The 17,937-nt window shown below is 47.1% G+C and overlaps 1 protein-coding gene across 2 annotated transcripts in view; it reads left to right on the top strand.

Moving 5' to 3' along the window:
* Positions 1–17,937, top strand: part of Asic2 (acid sensing ion channel subunit 2) — a 1,063,476-nt gene that overhangs the window by 711,047 nt on the left and 334,492 nt on the right.

Here is a 17,937-nt window from a genome sequence, read left to right as displayed (position 1 = left end):
TCATCACTCCAAACACGACTTAAGGGAGCTCCCAGTGCTCTGCGTATTACAGACTTCATTCTCTGTACCTCTTCTGTGCCCTGCCTACACACTTAGTTCCGTGTGAGACCCTGGCCTGCACCACACACCCACCAAATAAGGTATTTCCTATAGATGGCCCTAAAAGAAACATTGCCTAAGTCCCAGCACAAAGGAGCACATGGAGTCCCAAGAAGCCGCACAGACAGCAGCAAAGGTTACTCTTCACCTTACCAGACGAAGGTGATAATTCAGCAGGGCCCGGGAAGCACCCTGTAGCTGGATGATCCCAGTATTTCTCATAGTACCCAGCGTATGGAGCATGAGTAGAGTACGCTGGTTTTTTATGTGTGGAGCAGGCTTAGGCTGAAAGAAGATGAACACACCTGTCACCCCCAGCACTTGCCAAAAAACTGTGCTAATTGTCAACCCGTCTGACTGTTCATGAATGGAACGCACAGGCCTTCTAGCCCAGTCCCATTCTTCCCCAGTGCTGATAGAAACATGATAGCTGGACCTCAAAAGTCATGTTCCGGTTCTTAATTTGTGGCTCATTTACTCACTTCAAAATCTAAGACACAGAGTGCCTGCCCACAAGCAACTCAGGTTCCTGGTAGCAATCAAATCAAGAGACAATTTAGTGGGTGTTCTCTCAGGAGATATGGGAATGTAAGAAGAGAAACCTGGGAGTTGGGAAGATGGCTCAGCCAGTAAACTACTTGCTGCTCAATCATGAACGATAAGATGGGTCCCTGGAAATGACGTTAAAAGGTGAAACATCGTGGCATACACTTGCGTTTCTAGTCCCATGGAAGTGGGGCCAGGAGGATCCCCTCAGCTCACAGGCCAGATATGCCAACCAAATCAGTGGGTTTCAAGCTGACCTCTGACTTCTGGGGACACACACACACACAAAGAGAGAGACAGACAGACAGACAGAGACATAGAAACAGACAGAGAGGTAAAGAAAGGCTCACTATACTAGATTCAAGGGAGGTGGTGTCATCTGCTGAGTAGAAGACCAGCAGGATATGAAAAATAAGGGGAATGAGGCACAGGTGAGGGGGAAAAAAGGTATAGGAGAACGTGGTGCCTAAGTAGCTTAGCACAGACTCAGAGAAGAGAGGGCCGCTAAGAATAAGTGGGTAGGAACTTCTCCCGGTACCAGTCAATAGCTAGGCTCCACCAATGGTACCTGATGTGTCTACACCATCAGCAGGAAGGCTAGTGAGCCAATAGACACCTCTGCTGTGCATGTGGCTGTGCCAGTCGGCTCCCTGACTCTGACCTCATCCACCCCTTAGACATTTCCTGGAAAGCAATCTAAATAAAAGGTATGTTGGTGGGTACGGTTTAGTGGAAGGTAGCTTTGGGTCCCTCTGGAGAGTCTTGCCTGTGTCCTCACTATTTGTCTGTAATTAAATTTTAACTGAAAAGTACAAGGCTTTTTAGAAACCAAGAACCTGGGGTTGGGGATTTAGCTCAGTGGTAGAGCGCTTGCCTAGTAAGCGCAAGGCCCTGGGTTCGGTTCTCAGCTCTGGAAAAAAAGAAAAAAAAGAAAGAAAGAAAGAAACCAAGAACTTGCAACCTGTCTTTCTAACTGAAATTCAGAGAGGAAAAGCTACTTGCCAGGAAATCAGCACTCAGTGGAAGATCTTCTGATTCTCAGGCCACTAAGCATCTTAGGAACAGCCTCTGTTGTCAAAAGGAGTCGACAGCCTGGCAAACCCAGTGAGTGTCAGACACCGATGACTTGAACTTGGGATCATTTCTCGACAGCTTCCTAGAGATGATGATTGGACCCCTCTAACAAACATCCAGTATTCAATATTCATTATCCAGGCATTCAACAGATGTTACCTGAGCACCTCCTCCAAGTCGGATTCCACAGGAGACACTCGAGAGCTGTCATAATCCATTTCTAGTGCTGTAACAGAATGCATCAGAATGGGTTGCATGTAAAGAGAGGAAATTTAATCCGCTCCTGCTTCTGCAAGCTGGAAAGTTCAAGAAGTCAGCATCGGCAATCTTCCCGGTTTAGGGGGGCTTTATGCTGCATAAGTTCATGGCGAGACCAAGAGGGGATATGCAAAAGGGATTCAACATCAAGAGGCAACCCTGCTTTACAGAGCCTGTCTCCCAGGAAGCAACTAATCCAGTCCTATATGGACTCCACGGGTCCCTCCCAAAAAGTGCTCCTCTCTTATGTGCCCACACCCCTCAACACTGTCACACTGGGGACTACATTTTAATCTGAGCTGCAGGGGAATCAACCAGCGTCCAGCTATGAAGGAACAGAAGGGGGAAAATACCCAAGTTGAGGAGTTTGCATCCCAACAACAGAGGCAGGCAATAAACATGAAAATGACCATCACAGGGACCAGTGCCTGTGCTGAAGGAGAAGAGGCGAGACCTCACTCAGGGTTAAGGACATATTCGAGGAGACTAGGAGTAAGTTAGGGAAAGTGGGAAGGAGGGAAATGGCTGGAGAAAGAGAAAATTCTCTCATATATATGTCAAGATGGCAACAACCAGGCAAATTAAAGAAACACTGTGATCACAGATGTCTGTGGAAGTGGATGTGTCCTAGTTAGCTTTAACTGTCAACTTGATATGGCCTAGAGTCACCTCACAAGGGACTCCCAATTGAAGTAGTACCCAGATTACTTTGGTTAGTGGACAAGTAGATGGGGCATTGTCTTTTTTGCTAATTAATATGCCAGGGATTAGCCCACTATGGGCAAGACTAATCCCCAGGCAGTTGGCTGGTCCTGGCTTGTATAATACTAGCTAAGCAGAACCTGTGAGCAAGCAGCATCCCTCTGTATAGCCTCTGCTTCATGTTTCTTGAGTTCCTGTTCTGACTTCCCTCAATAATGGACTATGGCCTAGAGGTGTGTGGTAGTTTGAATAGGTATGGCCCCCACAGACTCAACTGTTTGAAAGCTTGTTGGCCCGTGGAGAATGGCAGGTTAGGAGGTGTGGCCCTGTTGGAGTAGATGTGACCGTGTTGGAGGAAGTGTTGTCACTGTAGGGGCAGGCTTTGAGGTCTCCTACGCCCAAGTTCCACCCAGTGTGGAAGACAGTCTCCTCCTGCTGCCTGAGGATCAGGATGTAGAACTCTCAGCTCCTTCTCTAGCACCATGGCTGCCTGGACACTGCCATCCTTCCCACCATGATGATAATAGACTAAACCTCGGAAACCGTACTTCAGCCTCAATTAATTGTTGTCCTTACTAAGAGTTGTCCTGATCACAGTGTCTCTTTGCAGGAATGAGATGCTAACTAAGACCAAGTGTAAGCTAAGTAAACCCTTTCTTTTCTGGGTTGCTTTTGATCAGATTGTTTATCAAAACCACACTGGAAAGAGAAGGGTGGTGATGAAGGGTGCCGGATGTTGCTGTTTGGGAAAAGGGTCTAAAACTCTTCCTGAATGGCTTGGCATCAATGCTGCATACTCATGGCTGTGTTTGGGGCAAGAAGAGGATAGAGGGTCGGATAGAGAGTCATGTGGCTTTAGGAAGATAAATCACTTGTCAGGGGATTCAGGATGGTGACAAGGAACTTGTGAGGAGGGCTGCAGAGTGACTTGGGCACTATAAGGCAAAGGGTCTTCACAGCCAAACCACTGATGGGCTCCTAAAAGTCCACCATTGCTGTTGTAAAGACACCAACAAATACCAGGAAGAGTATAGGATTTGACTTAGAACTTCCATTCTGGCCCTTTTTTGAGACATAGAAAAAAATGTTACATCATTTCTGTAAACATTGCAGAGAATCCTAGACTATGGAGTTTAAAACTCAACAGAATTGGAAAGTGAGGTACAGAGAAAACAATAGTTTGTCCAAGCTCGCTTAGTCTTTCTGCCTTGGCTGAAAAAACAAAATGGACCAAAGAGAACCAGATCATGCGTTCCTGTCCCAGCCCTTCGTTCTTTTTAACCAGTGACTAGAAAGTCACTGTCACTCTGTTCTATAGCTACAAAGGAAGGTGGCTTCACAGACTGTGTGTGGCCATTTGGTAAGGGAGCTGACAGCTAGCAGCAGGTGGTGCCAGTCCTGGTGGCTGCAGCAGGAGAGAGCAGGGGGAGGAAGGGAGTGGCATTAACATTCTGCCTGCTGGCTGGTTGCACGCGTGCATGATGGGAAGCTGGCAGGGCCCAGATGGGTAGCAAAAAAAAAAAAAAAAAAACGTAAACCCTTTGCGAAGTCAGACCACTTCAGGGCAGCCACTGCTCCCTGTTGCCGTGACAACTTCTCTGGGTTTCACTCATTTTTCCCAACACTCAGCTCCCAAAGCAGTGTCCAACTGACCTAGGAGCAGAGACTGGGTGACAAGGGTGGGGGATGGAGCAATGGGGCTACGCAGTTCAGAACGCCAGAATGGGATTTAGATCCAGAAGTGTCTATGGACAATGCCTTACAGCCAAGCTGGGGAAAGGAGCTGGGGGTAGGCGAGTCACCCTGATTTCACAGAATATTAGTTTTCCTTAGCCTTCACCTACAGAGGCCATGTTAAGTTCACAGCCACCCGTTCTGCAGTGGGCCTGCTGTGAGACCTTGAGTGGGTCATTTAATATCCCCAGAGCGTGGAACGGTAAAGCACACCTAGCAAGTCTGTCCTGAGAACCCATAGGCTCCTCCTGCCTGGTCCACTGGCTGTGTCTGTGAGTCAGTAGAGACATTTGAAGAGGCTCCGCTTGGGAAATGGAGTCTTTTTAAAGTGTAAAGGTTTCTAGCTATCTCATTTCCTTTCCATATAGTTATGGGGAGACTGAAAAGCCTATTTTCTGGACATTTCTTTCTTCAGTAGGAAAAAAAAACTTTAAGGAACAATACCTTAGGCAACTGCTGATTTTAAATCAAGAGGAAATAGGAATCATGTCTCCCCTAAAGTAGTGTGCAAGCCATTAGGTGAAGGGGATTTTTCTTATCAGTCTTCAATTTTCACTGAGATACAGTTTAAGATGTCTATTTATGTAAGGTGAGGAATTCCAAAGCTGGATCTCCAGCCTTCAGGGAGCTGTCAAACCACTCCTCCTGGCCCACCTGCCTCCCTTGGCTGTTTCTTTGGTTGAACACAGCTCCAATCTTCCCATCTTGGTTTAAAACTGGTGTCTTTCAACTTCTTGCCTTGGGTTCACTTTAACTATTTCACTGCCACCGCCCCAGCTTCACTTCTTCACAGGCTATGGAAGACTGGGTTAGTTACAGATAGGTCTAAGGGGCTTCAAAGTCTTCAGGACTTCATGCAAAACTTTGGTGGACTGGAGAACGTTCTGAAGGTTGGTGCTAGATCTTCATATTCATTCCATTCTCCAAGCAGTCAGTGCGTTTTCTGTGATAAAATCCTGTGAACCAGGCACCTTGCAGAAGAAAGACTTTACTTGAGTTAAGGATTCCCAGAGGGAGAGTCCATCATGGTGCAGGGGGGAAGGGGCCTGGCAGAAGCAGGAAGCTGAGAGATTTCATCTGCAACCACAAGCTCAAAGAAAGGAAAACAGGAAGTAGGGCAAGGCTATGAACTTTAAAGCTATATTCAAGGAAGTCACCTTAGAAGCAATACCCTGGAATTGTGACAATTAGCAAGAGGGTCTTTTTATCTCAAAAGTGGAGGGCCTGTACTTGGGAAATGGTTTGGCCACATCTTCCTCAGAGTCACAGAAAGCTAGAAAGATGAAGGACGGGGTTCCCATCCACCTCTGTGCATTCTCTTGCCCCTCCAAGGATGGACTTTACTTACTGACAGGGCAGGGGTTCTTAAAATACCCCTGTTTATTAATCTGCCCAGTTGGCTCCAGCTTCAACTGAAGAAACAGACAGGGGAGGCAGCTGGGCCAGGAGGAATGGTTTGACAGCGCCCTGAAGGCTGGATGTCCAGGGACTTCCTCCAGCGAACAGCCTCAAGTGCCTGAGCCTCCGTGGAACGTTTCTCATCGCAGCCACCACAGTTGTGTTGATTGTTCTTGCTTCACCTTGTGTCCACCACAGAAGCTGGACTTCAGCCAATATATGCAGGAGGAAAGTGAGCGTGGCCACCACTCCCACCTAGTTCTGCTACATGAGGTATGACAAGTGCTGAACAGCACCAAGCCGTACATCCTCTGCTCGGTAAAACTCATCAAGGAGAGAACGAGAGAAATAAGGTAGCCAATGGAGGAGAACAAAGCCAAGTGGAGGTCAAGGAGATGCCAGGACTCAAGTGCATAGAGACCTGCCAAAGACGTCGAGTACACAATGGGAAAGTGAAGACTGGGAGTTAGGGAGGAAGGGACAGGATTGCTTCAGTGAGTCCAGGAAGGACTCTAACATGTCAATCACTAACTGCGAAGGCAGTAGGCTGATATAAAGAGCCCTTGACTCAGAAATTGGGAGCCTGGCATCCACGCTATATTCTATTACTTATCATCAGCATGACCTTGGGAAAGACTCTCCAAACCTCAGTTACTTCGCTGATAAAATGAGTTGTTAGCCTGACTTCACTTCCACTGTCACTGTCACAAGGCTCGGGTTATTATGAGTCAGCTGATGGCCACCAACAGAGATTACCATTTAGGAGTCAGATTTCTACTTCATTGTTAATATTTGAAACTCCGGGTTGTCAACAAAGCTAACCTGAGGCCACACAGGTATGCTAAATAATTTGTCTATTACACCCCAAACCTAAACCCCACCAGTCAATCTCTCCCTGACCCTCTCTCTCTCCTCACCACCACCTCCCACTTGACCTACTTATTTGTGTCAACCCAGGTCCCACAGAAGCACCTTTCATCTGAATGAGACCATGAAGTGTTCCCATTGCTCTTGAACCTTCCACGTAGTCTCCACCCAAGGCTGAAACCCCCTTGTGTACTCATTTCTTCTGTATTTCCCCAATTTCTACAATCGCTGTTGGCTAATAGAAAACAAAGAGTATTCTTCTGAAACTCAAGTGGTGGAGGTCTTTAAAGGGCCCTGATTTTCCTCCTGAGGCAGAGACTCAGATCACAGAGCCAAAGCAACGAGACCCCTATACTACGATCTGAAAATAGAGAAGACCACCATATCTTTATTTGAATTGGGGCAAAGCTGAGACCAAGCTGAGGCGGGAAATCCCCAGAGTGAACCATGTAAGTAAAGCACAGAGAATTCTTCTCTCTTCCAGTCCCTAAGAGGCAAGTTCTGGGTAAGACTCCATCTGGCCACAAGTGATAAATATATTTCTGCTCAGGAGAAACAAGCAGCCATAGATCTTCTGTATGGGAGGCAGTTTCCTTTTATTTCAAACCACACCAAATGGAGCCCAACCAATGAGCCAGTGTGAAAAAGACCAAGGCAGGATTGTAAAATGACTAAGGCTAAAGGCTTCGTTTAATAAAACCTGAGACATAAAAGTACTAAAACTGGGTTAGTGCCACGTGCTTTTGAAAAGAAAAATGGCATCTTAGAAAATGTGAAGGAATGCCAAAGGAAAGATTTTAGGGGCTTGGTGGTGGTGCTGCTGCCACTGCTCTCCAAAGGGAACATGTGGACTAGGCAGAGGCGAGGGACTTCCTGCAGGGAGACAACTGTGTATGCTGTCATCGACACCACAGCCGTTTATGGAGGCCATGCTGCAGACAAGGGCAAGAGGGTCTGGTTTTCCATCATTTCCTACACACCACTTGAAGGCTGCGTAGTCATTCCAGTTCTGTTTCGCCATCACTGCCATTCCTGTGATACGGCTAGTGTCTATGTATCCCAGCATTTATTTTAAATTGACTTTCTTTTTTAAATAGAAATACCAACCTGAGTTTTGGCTGTGTAATCACAGCTTAGAAGCTACTGGCTATATTTTCTTGACTATGCATTACAATAAATATATAATCATGGACCCATACATGACTGCATTTGTGCTAGGTAGGCTTACTTGTCTGCAATTAGTGACACACACATTGCATGCTGGGAAATGCTCTTGCATGAGAAGGTGTCTCTATTTGGACAAAGCACAGCTTTGTATAGGAGGAAAATGGCCCAACTAAGTGACTCAAACAAGATGAAAGATAGAGATAGGAAAATCCAAAGCCTTGGGGGGGCTGCTTGGGGTTTAGAGACGGTCAGACTCCTATTTTTCAGTCCCATCATCCCAACCCATTCTTCTACTCACTAAGTTGCCTCATGGCTCAAGATAGCTGCCGAGCCATCACTTACCACATCTGTGTTCTGTGAGGCAGCAGGAAGGCAAGAAGGTCAAAGACACTCAATTAAGTCAACTCTCTTTAAGGAACTTCCTAAGTTCCTTGAGTAAGTTCTTTCCCATCTTCATCAGATGGCTGTCGATGCCTGGCTTCGAGGGAGCAGGTTTTGGTACATGACAAGAATCAGATTTTAGGTAGTCCTTGAATCCGGAGCATATCTCCATTTGACCTCCATTTATGTCCGAAGTTGCTATGATTTTGGTATTGATTTTTTTAACTGCCTTCTTCAGAGTTAGGGTCTCTGCAAATGTGTAGGTACTACTGCTCTCTTTACGCCTACCTCTTCTAGGATGGAATCCTGCTTCAGAACCCCATTGCACTGAATTAGATGAACCCTCTTGACCTTAAATCTGACCCCTGCCTAACCTGAGGTAATGATGTTCCCTAGAAAGAGCTTCCAGTTGTCTACACCACAACCTAATTTCAGCCTCTGGGGAATTAATTCCTGTCCACTTCCTGTTGGAGTCTCCAGTGTCTCTGAGCAGCTGCTCAGCATCAACTCAGCCTCTCTGGCTGTCCCACCATTCTAGTCACAGGAGCATCAAGGTTGCCATATGGCTAAGGTCATGCTGTTGAAATATACTCAGATCTTCTCTCTCCGAGGTGGGTGTCAGAACAGGATGGAGACATAGCCTAGGGCCCTGAGTTCAATCCCTAGCACCATGGCATAACTACTGAGCTCCCGGTCTTCTTCCCTAACCTGCAGTCCTTTGAGACATTGGTTCCTCTCCAACTGCCTTACATTGTTCCATGTTAAAAAATAAAATAGGAAGCATTCCTGGCCAGCTGTTTGGCTGGCTGGCTGGCTGGCTGTTTGGCTGACTGGCTGGCTGGCTGACTACAACAACATTGAACTTGTCTCTACTGTTTTCTATTCTTATAAAATGAAGAATCTTCAGTGGGTGCTCTCAACTCTGGGCAGAAGTGCTTCCTGTTGACGTCCTCTACAGACACCCTTTGTAGTACCATATAGCACTGTTATCTGGTAATTAGAGATCAGCTAATGTTCAGCCTTTTGTTTAATAATGAGTTCCACCGTACTGGAAAAGCGTAATGGCCAAACTTATGCATAACTCACCTATCACGTTTTCTTTTGTAACTCATCAGCCAGCTCTGTGTGCATATCCAATAAACACTTACAAAAAAGAACGAAGGAGGCCGATATAATATTTGTTCTCCCAGCTTCATATCACAGATGATTCCGTGTCCAGAGGCCACAAGGGCAAAACTCCATATCAACATTTCATTGGCTGCCCTGCTAAGGTAGAGCGTGCAGACTCAGAAGACGGGTCGGCCCACCTTTCCTATAAAGGGCTGGTGAGAAAATATTTTAGACTTCCGGCCATATGGCTTGTCACAATGATTCCACTCTTTTACAGGAAGCCAAAAGCAGCCAAAGACAATATGAGCGAACGAGAATGGCTGTGTTCCAGTAAACTTCTCACATGTCAGAAAATACTGTGCCCCCTTTTGGATTTCTTAACCGTTTAAAAATGTAAAATCCGTCCTGCTCACGGGCGCTACAGAAACAGGTGGTGAGGCACATTTGGCTGCAGCCCATAGTTTACTGACCCCAGATCTAAAATGTGTGCAGTTGTCAAGCTTCCCTGTGCATAACAACTACCTGGGATCCTGGCTGAAACAGGTTGCCAAAATCTCTTCCAGCAGGGATGGGGTAAAAGAAACAAATTTGTATTTTTTTTTTAGGAATCAAGCAGTTCTGATGAAAGGCAGCCTAAAACCTTGCTAAGATTTGAAGAAAGCCCTTGCAGTCATTAGTGTGGTTTAGGCTGACAGACTGGCAAATGTCAGTGAGGTGACACGGAGTCGTAGGTCAGTGTTAAGCTCACAGGTGATTTCTCCACAGGCCTACTCCATCCAACTTGTGAGTTCTCAGGAGCTCCAAATCACCCTGGAAGAGATGTCATACACAGGAAGGAGGTGAAACTTGGTGGCAGTGCTTGGATGAACCAGGCTTGGAAGGGCTCTGTCTGGCTCCTGGGCTGACCTGATGACTGCTTTAGAGAACTTGTGGACAGTGTCTACCTGAGTCCTCAGGAAGAGGGTAGGAAAAGATTTGGATGCCTAAATAGATAGGGGTGGCCACACCTGTGGGCTAGGGTAAAGAATCGTGTCAGGCTTTTGTCCCATAAGAGTTTAAACCTACCCCTTGAGAACGACAGGAGACTTGGGGGTTCCTCCCAGCTTCCTCCCCTCTTACTCCTTGGATATTCTGCTTCCGCTTCTAGATGGGAGGTGGGGAATAAACCTAGTCCACCTATTGTCCCTGCCCTCACTACTCTATGTATCTTAGCTTCACTCTATGTGCCTCTGGGGACTGTGGGTTTTAGCTTTGGAGGCTGAGAGGGACCCGTCTGAATTCACTCTGGGAAGTGGCTCTCAAAGGGCAGCCTCCAGTGAGCAGCTGCAGCATCGCCAGGGACCTGGCTAGAAACATAAGTTCTCAAGCCTTGCCACTGGAGACCCACAGAATCTGAATCTCTAGACCCAGGGCCCAGCAGTATATTTTCCCATTTCCCAGGAGACCCTGATGCCCGCTCAAGTTTGAGGATCACTGCTCTGCACTGTCCCTAACCCATCAAGCACGTTGGGAGATAAAGAAGGCTCCTTTCCCTCCCTGCACAGACTGGGCCTCCCTGGGGAATGTCTTGCTGTGACAGCCTTCATGTAAATAGCACCCATTGGTAAGAAGACTAGCTGCACCCAGCCCTCTGATTGCAGTGTTGAAGAATAATCGCTCATTTCCAAAGACCTAATTACATAATGAGGCCTTCATGCTCAACGGGCCCATGAAGCTTCTAAATCGTGCATCCAGGTGTTGGCCCTGAGCACAACAGATGAAGGCCTCATTTGAATATTAAGACAAGAGGTTAAGGCACTCTCTGGCCCCAAGTGCTGCCTGCAGCGGTGGCTTTTCCAGGCCTCTTGCCTCCCTAACTGGGCACAACAGCAGATCTGAATTTCAGTCAGAGTGCCCAGGGCTAAAGACTGTGTTTGCATCATTGGGAGCATGATACTCAGTATAGGAGCACGGAGAATAGAGCACCTTGAACATCCATCCCAGAATCTGGGGGTGCTTCTGGAAAGGGTAAGACCTGAGCCATGGGTCTAAAACCAGGCCCTCTGCTGACCTGGGCAAATCCTTCTGCATGTATGGGGGGTGCGTCTCTTGCAAATTTTTTCCCAGGTCTAGATTAATTTCTCTTTTTCCCACATCTCCTCTCCCCGATCTTTCCTAGCTCAGCATTGATTATTCTGCCTCAGTTCCCAATTTTCAATTACATAGGAATCTCTCCGCAAATGGAACTGTCTTCCTGCTTCAAAATTGTAGTTCCATTGGCCGGTAATTAGCAAAAAGGCAGTAGATGCTAAATGAGTGAATTAATGAATGACAGTAGGCATTCGGGACATTTTTAATGAATAAATGAATCTTACCAAAGCTCGGGCTATGATTGGGAAAATTCAATCCAATTCAGCAAACATTTACAAAACTTCTACTGTTTGCCAAAGAAAACCAAGATAGACAAAATGCGCTCCCTACATTCAAATAATTTACTATCCTAACAGCTGTGCGTTTAAGAAATGCAAAGGTATGTGCGGGGAAGCCAAAGGCCAGAACTTTAAAGCTCCTCTTCCTCCTCCAACACGCCCCCTAACCAGTCCGGCTCCGAGAAACAGACCAGGGGAACTGAAGCTCTGTCTCACTGTTGCCGGCTCATGAAGGCTTCAGCCCCAAACGGCTCCGTGCTTCTCCTGTGTCTGTCCACAGGCTTCTGGCTTTATCTGATGCGTGTGGAACTTAGGAGTGATGTGCACACACCTAACCACGATGAATGATGCAATATGCCCAACCAAGATGAAGAAGATGCATCTTTCGCCTGCAGGCAGCTCCCGGGCTGTTACAGGCAGCACGCGTGTGACAGCACTCGCTCAGCGAGATGTGCTGAGCAACTCCTCGTATGTAGGGGGAGGAAGGCAAAGGAGAGGACAGTGGCAGATGGCCCCCATCTGACAAGGTTGGCAAATGAATGTACGTGCTGAATATAGAATCAGAGCGGCTTAGGTGCAGTAGAATCAGGAGGAGGGAGACCAGAGTTGAGATCAGAAGGAGTCGGGTCTATCGGGCCCATGTGAAAGCTGGAGAAAGGAGCTGGTCCCAGGAGAGCAAGAGTCTGGGCCTGGTCATGAATGAGAAGGAGCCCAGAGCACGGAGAAGGGCCTGGCTACACGATAGCAAACAGCAAGCGGAGAGCGGGGATATGGCTAGAGGGGCAGGCAGGGTGGGGTACGGCCCCGTTGAGGGTTTGAGTCTGTCTCCAGAGCAACAAGAAATCGCTGATTGATTTTAAGCCGGGAGATGACTTGCTCCCATTTCCATAGGAAAAAAAAATCACACTGTCTGTAATGGGAACAAGATGAGCAGTGAAGACCCAGTCTCTGTGGTCCACATGAAACAAAAATGGCCTGGTTTGTAGTGAGGAGAGAGAGGATGTGACTAAGTGAATTTAAAGATGCCCCAGGTCATCGTTATTGGGAGAGTGCTTGAAGAGGAGCAGGATGCGCATGCTCAGTACAGCCTTGATGGAAGCCGGTAGCTGGCCAGAAAGACCCAGAAGAATAAGTGTTTACACACTGACCAAATGCCTCCATAACAAAGTCCAGAGCTACAGACTGGCTCGATGTTACATGGAACTCCCCGGAGGGAGAGGTCATTCTGAGCTCCAGAGGGGAAGTGGGATTTGCCTGTGCCTTTAAGGCACACAAAGTCTAATTCTTTTGGAAGGCACACAGTACAAATTCATAGACATGAAACCGGAGGTGGGAGGGCACTGAGGGGTGTGGTCAGGCTATGATTATAGAAGGATGAATGTCAGTCTGCTGAAGAGAAGTGTGCTCTGAGGAAAGCAGCTTAGAGATTCGTGGGCCTCTGGTGGAAAGGGTCTTGAATGTTAAGCAGATTGGATGTTACTCTGAAGATTTGGGGAGCCACTTAGTCATAATATAATTATTGGGACTGAGTTGGTTGTCAGTATTAGCCTGGCTCATGGAACACAGTCAGGAACTTTCAGACCCCGGATGTGGTGTGGAGGCAGGTGTGCCCTGACTACAGCTCTAGAGTGCTGTGCAGGAAGAGACACAGATCCTAGCTCCCTGCGTGGGGCAGAATGAGGATAAAACACCCTGGGAAAGAGGGGAGAAGGGCAAAGATGGGGGAGAACAAGACAGGGGGAGACGGGGAGAAGTTGGCAGAACTGGAAGGGAAAAGGCATAGGGTGAGACTGGAGGAGCCACGGGTGAGGGAGTTGCCACCCAAGGCAGAAGCAACAGAAGCAGCTAGTCAGATATTTCGATTAGGTGAATTTTCTGGCCTGTCAGTCCTACGGAGGGTCGAGAGGTGGTAACCAAGATGGATAGCCTAGAAGGATACCTAGGCTGCCAATGGAGCCTGTACTCAGGGCTGAGTGAGTGGGTGTTTGAGTCACTGCAGGATACATAGGTAGAGATGAAGCTGTAAACACAATGGTGCATGATGAAGGTTTCAGCCACAGCTAAGTCTGAGAATCCATCCTGAGGGAGGGCAGAGAAGAGGAAGAGTGCAAGGACCAGAGAGTAGAGAAGTAATCATCACAGGGCAAAACTCCAAAGGGAAAGACCACAGGAGACACAAGACAAGGCATCAGGAAAGCGGGGGGGGGGGGGGGAGTTTAGACCCAGCAGAAAGATGGACGTTTTAAAAATTGAACTGTGGTGGGTCTTTGTATGTGGTCACGTGGTCTCCAATGGCCCCACAGGCTGGAAGGTGGCAGGACCAGGCACTCTAACTCCTCTGACGTTCTCCTCCTGTGTCCTGTGAGACTGTTGCTCATGCTTTCCCTCCCAATTCTGAGTGCAAGAATGAAGAAAAGGAGATCTTCAAAAAGCTTTTCGGTGCCCCAGAGTCACAATACAGGGTGCCAGCTCCCCTGAGACTTAATGCCACTCAAAAATATTATCTAGGGAATAATGTTGCATTATGAGTGCATTTCTACAGTGGAGCATTTTGTAATCTTGGGACTAGTCAGGAGGGTGAGGGAAGTACAAGTCCTGAATATAGTCTGGGTAAGAGGAGAGATCACCGCTAATAGGTAGGGGCTTCCTCTGAGAGAGGCGCCCGTGGAGAAAAGTATGCAGTGGGCACTAGCCATGGTTTGCAGTGGGCACTGCTAGCCCATGGTATGCAGTGGGCACTAACCCATGGTGTGCAGTGGGCACTAGCCATGGTTTGCAGTGGGCACTAACCCATGGTATGCAGCGGGGACTAACCCATCCCTGGGGTGTCGGGTAAATAGGAGGAGATGATGGCAAGGCTTTAGACCTATGGGGAAACATCTCCTCCTGGGAACTGATGCTGCAGAAGGGCTCATTCTGGTGGCCTAAGAAAGGATGGAGCGGTTAAAAAGAGACTGAAGACAAGACAGAGCTGAACCCTTAGTGCAAACTCTGCGATTTAGAACTCAGTGTTATCCTCACTTACCTGAAATACGTTCTGAAGCTTAAAAATGTTCAAGGGCCTTTACTCGCACAGGTTAGGAGAAATGAATGGGACCAAGGTTTGAACCCTCAGGTTTCTGATACTATTTCCCACAGAGCAATGGGAATAGTGTTAGGTTGCAAACCCTGGACCCAATGGCTGATATATCTATTTAACATCAAAGCAGACCTGGCCACCAGGTTCTCCCTGCATCTATCAGTCCCTACCTGTTATAGCTGGCGAACCCCTAGCCCGAACTCTCCCACCCAGGGGGCTGGGCTGCTTTTTCCTATATAATCCAACCACTTTGGTTATCTGCCCTCTTTTTGCCTTTGGGCTTCCTGGCTGCTGCATCTGGTTTCCTTTTTCTCTCCTCCCCCTTCTCCTCCCCCTCCTCCCCCCAGTTCAGTCTGGTCAGGTCCACTCTAGATTCTCCTAGACGTCCATCCCGCCTCTGGCTATGCTCTCCCACATATCTATAATAAACTTCCTCCTCCACCTAAGAGCAGTCATATCCTTTCTTTCTTTCTTTATTGACTTTTGTTTTCATTTAAACAAATTCCCTGTTTCCAAAACAGAGTAAGAATTTTTGGCTCCCAGTAAGAGTAAGGAAGAGCAGGAATGGGAGAGGAGGGTCAACAAGAAAGCTCTGTGGGAGACAAACCATAGACTCTAAGGAAAAATGAGATGCAGAAGTTCTGAAGACCTATCCCCAAATGGAAAAAAAAAGCATGCTTTTATTGTTATTGGTTTGGGAGTTTTGTTTTGTTTGTGCAGACAGAAGTTTTAATGCAATCAGAGTCTTCGTTTGTCTCTGACTCATGGGCCATTAGCAGTGGCCAAGGTCCAAGATGCAGAAGTTAATGACTGGGTTCTGTTCATGCTGCCCGCTGCTATTCGCTTGCTCTCTGTTGGAATGCGAGGCTTCATTGAGGCCTGGAGAAGCTTACGCCTGGGCAGTCACACCCCAAACTGATCTGAAAGAGCTTATTATGAAGAACTAACTGGATGGTTTGAACACAATATGTCATCCCTGAGGAGAACAACCCAAGAACACTCAACAGAGAAGCCAGGCAGAGAGGTACATGACTAGAGAGCCAGCACCGTGGAGCCTGGGGTGAGAGGATCATGGGTAAGGTCAGCTTTGCCTACATACAGACTCTACCTGTGCTTTAGATTTCTATTTCTGTGATAAACACCATGACGGGGGGGGGGGGTTATTTCCTCTTGCAACTCTCGGGCCATACTTATTGGGTTGAGGAAATCTGGGTGAAAACCTGGAGGCAGGAACTGAAGCAGAGGCCTAGGTGATGCCTATGGCTTGCCCAGCCTGTTCTCTTATATATCCCAGGTCCACATGCATAGGAGGTAACTCTGCGCACAATGGGCCTTCCTACACTAATTATCCACTAAGAAAATGTCCTACAGACTTGCCCAGAGGCAATCTAGTTGGAGCCATTCTCTAAATTGAGGTTCTTCTTCCCAAGTAAGTCTAGCAGCATGGAGTCAACAAAACCAAAGCAAACAAAGTTACAACAATCCCACCAACCAGTCTCAAAACAACCAAATAGTAAATAGATATAATAAAATGCTTGGATAAATTTAGACTCAATGGTGATGGTTAAGTCCCCACCCAGAAATAGTTGATAGTTAGGCAAAAAAAAAAAAATTAGCCCAATTTTCCTAAAACACGGGCAGACGAGATGTCAGACGGAATTTGTACCATGAAAATAGAACCATCCATGTTCCAGTTCCCAGAACACATTAGCTTAATGGAGAGAATTTTCCCTGTATTGAGGGCTATTTTTTATATATACATAAACTGTTCTTAAACATTGGGTGCCTGTTACCACTCATCCACCAATGAGTGCTGTAGGTGATAGGGAAAGCACGACAAGTGGGAATAGATGTTAATGGAAAAACCAGGGATGCATTTTCCTCAAAATATTTTATGTGTGATCGTTTTCTATTTGCGTTGCAGCCACCCATGTGCGTGTAATTCGGCCTCATTTCCTGCTAGACAACACATTCCCTGTACGAGCGATGGAATTAAGTCAGTTAAGATTTCATGGTATTTCACCAAGCAAGCAGAGGTGCTCACAGGCTCTGCCATCTAGGTCACTGTGAGAGCCAATGGCAGAGAGGTGAGGGTGCGTTCCTGATGTGTAAGGCAGACTCGCTTGTGTGGAGGTGGGAGTCAGCAGTCTCGTAGAGTAGTGTCTGAGGTCTGGGGGATCTAAGTCATCAGACAAATGCTGACCTCTTCTTCTGGATCCCAGATAGCCCAGGTAGTTCCACAGTCTACAGTAGTTCTCTGCCCATGCCCCGACTCCCCCAAGACCCTATTTCTCCTCCACCTCAAATCACTAACTGGTGTACCTTTATGAAAGTCAACCCCTGTGCCTGTTTGTTCCACATTCTTTTTTTTTTAATTTTATGTATATGAGTGCACTGTGACACAGCAGAAGAGGGCATCAGATCTCATTACAGATGGTTGTGAGCCAGCGTGTGGGTGCTGGGAATTGAACTCTGGAAAAGCAACCAGTGCTCTTAACCACTGAGCCATCTCTCCAGTCCTTGTTCCACACACTTTTGCAGCATTTCAGTTACCCATGTTTTAAGTGGGACATCTCCCATTCTGTTCAGCTTTCAGGGATTTCCCTAGCAATCAGAAGAGAAGACAATCTTAATTCTTCCTTCTCATGACAGAAGAGCAGATAGTCATTAGGTACTTTATGATTCAGAGTATTCTCGTTCTCAGATCTGCAGGCTCTCTAGCTCTTATTACTTAAAGTATGGTGCAGACTCGCAACAAGATTACCACTTCGGGGAAACATCAGAAAAGCAACACCTCAGGCTCTTCACTAAAGCTACCAGATCAGAGTCAGCACTTGTGCAGGCTCCCTGGGGTATTTGTATATTGGGGATCTAGGCAGTGACTGGCTCCCACTGTCCTAACACAGCCTGCTTATTATTTATCTTACTGGCAGAATCTGGCAACACCTGAGAGTCTACTCTTGATCCTTGGTTTAGGTCTAGTCCACTTTTGCAAAAAACACTAACTACCTCGCCCTGCCCTCTTGGCTACCATCTACTTCAAATATGAGTCCATCTTGAGCCTAGCTTTTCCCAAGAGACTACAGTGCCAAATTCCAGCAGCCTTACAGTTCT

Source organism: Rattus norvegicus, chromosome 10, assembly GCF_021556685.1.
Source record: "Rattus norvegicus strain SHRSP/BbbUtx chromosome 10, alternate assembly SHRSP_T2T, whole genome shotgun sequence".
NCBI lineage: Eukaryota > Metazoa > Chordata > Mammalia > Rodentia > Muridae > Rattus > Rattus norvegicus.
The sequence above is the reverse complement of the archived record's forward strand: the minus strand, read 5'-3'. Positions and strand labels throughout refer to the sequence as shown.